Source organism: Plecotus auritus (assembly GCF_963455305.1).
Source record: "Plecotus auritus genome assembly, chromosome: 8".
Classification (NCBI taxonomy): Eukaryota; Metazoa; Chordata; class Mammalia; order Chiroptera; family Vespertilionidae; genus Plecotus; species Plecotus auritus.
The window spans coordinates 771,687-774,901 of NC_137782.1; positions in this window are offsets into that span (position 1 = coordinate 771,687).

The window sequence follows — 3,215 nt, forward strand, 5'->3', positions numbered from 1 at the left end:
TGCCGCATCCTCCTCTGCCTTCTGGGTTGATGGGCACGCACTGGATAGCCACTGCTGGCTCTGATGTCGGCGTCCTTTCCGGTTTCAGCCGAGGGGAGCCCTGGCGTGCAGGTTCGTGGACCCGCTCCTCTCCTGCGGCGTGTGGGCGCTCGGCCCTCCGGGGGCCCTGGCGTGGGGACTGAGGCCCCCCTGGCGGTCATCGGGACGGGAGGCCGTGTGGACCTGACCGACCGCCTTCTCTCTGGTTCTGCACAGAAGTGTCATGTCCGCCTGACGGAACCACTTCCCGTTTCTCTGCAGAGGGTCCTGCCCCGACGCCCGGCTCAGCCCTCTGTCCCCCCCCCCCTCCCCCCCCGGGGCCTTCCCCTCTCTGTGGCTGGAAACAGCGACGGGAGCTCAATGTGGAAAGTGAGCAGGAGCCGGGGCGGGCACGGCCCTTAAAGGATGAGTGCGGGTCGTCCGAGCTTGTCGATGACACACGTGGGTTTGAGGCAGCGTCACGCCACTGCTGGTCAAGTCGGATACGTCACGGGGCCGTGGACGACGCCTCTTGGTTCTCCTCGGTAGGCGCCGTTTTTAACCTTGTCCCGCCTCCTGTGTGGGCGTGGTCTCCGTTCCTCTGCGCCCGCAGGTGCCGTTCAGGTGGGACCCCGGAGTGAAACCTGTGCATCGGCTCGTTACGGACTCCGCCGTGCAAAGTCGTGGCGCATCGCTGTGATGGACACAGTCAGACGCACGCGGTAAGTCCCGCCGTTCCTTGGTCTTCGTCCGAGAGTCCGTGTTGCACGCTTGGGGTTCCCCAGCCAGCACCCCTCAGGTCAGGTTTCTGGTCGTTGACAAGCCTCAGAGGAGCCCGACGGTCCCTTCGGCGCCCGGCACTGACGCCGCTCGCTGGGGCGCACGCCCTGCCTGGGGTTTGCGGAGTCGGTCCCCGGGGCCGCCAGCCTGGGAAGGTGTCGCGGGAAATGCAGGGCGCGTCGTCGTCGGAAGCGGTGCAGGAGCCCACCGCTTGGTTTATTTAACTTATTTTTTATTAAATGTGTTGGGGTGACTTCGGTTCATACGATCACACAGGTTTCAGGGGTGGGTTTCTATGATGCCGGGTCTGTATGTTGCTCGGCGCGTGTGTATGTCGCTGACGTGTCCCACAGAGGAGTGAAATCCGTGGTTCTTGGCTGTTTCTGACGGCTTCTCTCTCCCCGCATGGGAGCCTCAGGTCCTCCACGTGGCTGCAGACGGCGCGTTCCATCCTTGCTCGTGGCTGAGTGGTGTTCCGTGCGTCATGGCCCAGTCGTCTCTGTCCGGCCCTCCATCGCGGGACACCGCTGTCTCCACGCCCCGGCCCCGTGAACGATGCTGCGGTGAACGGGTGCCTACATCTTTGCGGGTGAGTGACTTGGGTGTAAGCCCGGGAGAGGACCGGCTGGGTCGGATGGTAGCCCTGCTCTTAGTTTTCGGAGGGACCACCAGACGGCCTTCCGCGGGAGCTGTGCCGGCTGCGTTCCCACCAGCAGGGACGAGGGTTCCCTTTTCTCACGGCCTCTCGGACACTCGGACACTCGCTGCTTGTCTTGGTGATGCGGCCACCCTGCCTCTGAGGGAAGCGCCCGGCGTTTGTCTTTTCCGTCTGACGTGTCTCACTCGGCACAGGACCCCCTGGACCCATGGGGCTGTTGCAGGCGGAAGCCGGAAGGGGCGGGGAAGCCGGAAGGGGCGGGGAAGCCGGAAGGGGCGGGGAAGCCGGAAGGGGCGGGGAAGCCGAGCAGTGGAGCTGGAGGAGTGGAGAGTAAATCGTGTGTGTGTGTGTGTGTGTGTGTGTGTGTGTGTGGGGGGGGGGGGGGTCGAGATGGGGGAGGGAGGATTTCTTTATCTGCAGGTGAAAACGAAGCCTGATGGCCACGTCACGGCCACGGTTGCTGGGGAGGCGGCAGCGCCCTGAGGAACAGGCACCTCCACGTGGGGAGGGCGGGCCTGGTGGACATGAGGGCGTCGCTCGGCTGCCCCGGCCCTGGGCACAGGCAGCACTCTGTCCCCTCTGCAGCAGGCCACGCACACGCGGGAGCCCGCACCGGCTCTCGGTCCCTTCCATTCCATCGTCCCGCTGGACCCGCACGACAGAAAGGTGACCGCGCTCCGGCACGTGCATCCGCTCGCTGCACAGGGCAGAGCATGGGAGGAGCTCCGTGCGGCCTCGGGACCACGGGGTGGGGGCCGCTGCACACCCCTCGGGCCAGTGCGGGCGACGCCTTCCTCAGGCGGGAGGGGCCGAAGGCACAGCCCGCCTGACCTGGGCCCTTGCTCTCAGCACCGTGTGCGTGTTCGCTGAGCCTCAGAAATGCCATAACTTGGGAAAACACCCCAAACCCACTTTCCTGCAGTTTTTAAAAATAACTCAGTTTGAAAAGGAAAGAAAGCCCGCTTTCTGTTACTTCTTGCCTTCCCAGCACGTCCCTGCCATCACAGAGGCCCCTGCTTGGCCGTGCTGCCCCTTTAATGCACATGATGGGATGTGACAGGACGAGACTTAAACATTCGGAGAAAGGGCAGCGGGGGCCGGTGGGAAGGAAGGCGTGTAGCCATTCCACTCCTCCTGCAGGTGAGGGATCAGGAAAACGTGGGACATTTTAGCTGGAGAAAGCCTTCTGGCCTCACGCAGGTCCTTGTGTGGAATCCTTGGCTCCTACTCCCCCCCCCACCCCCCCTCCCCAAGAGCAGCGCTGGGTCCCGGGTGCAGATTTCGTGCGGGAGACATTCGTGAACATTTCAGGGTCGAAGGTCATGGGTCCGTGACCCGAGCGCATCCTGACCCAGACAGTCTCATTTTCCCTCACGAAGCTGGTCGTTGTGCACACGTAGACCCGGAACATTCACCCTTCCCACGGACAGTGGACCTGGCCACGCCTCTCACCGCGTGTCACCGTGGCGTCAGGTGGAACCCTTCCTGGAGGAAATGGTTGGGTAGCGCCCAGCAGCACCGGCATCGCTCGCAGCTCGGACCCTCCCTTCTTCCCACGTGCCATCCTCCTGGAAGTGATGTTCTCCTTCCTCTCTCTCCCTTTTAAAAAATGCGTTTTTATGGACTTTTTGGACGGAGAGGAGGGGAGCAGGGAGAGAAATGTCCATCAGCTGCCTCCTGCTCGCCCCCTCCTGGGGATCAGGCCACCACCCAGGCCTGTGCCCCGACTGGGAATCGAACCGTGACCTCCGGGTGCAGG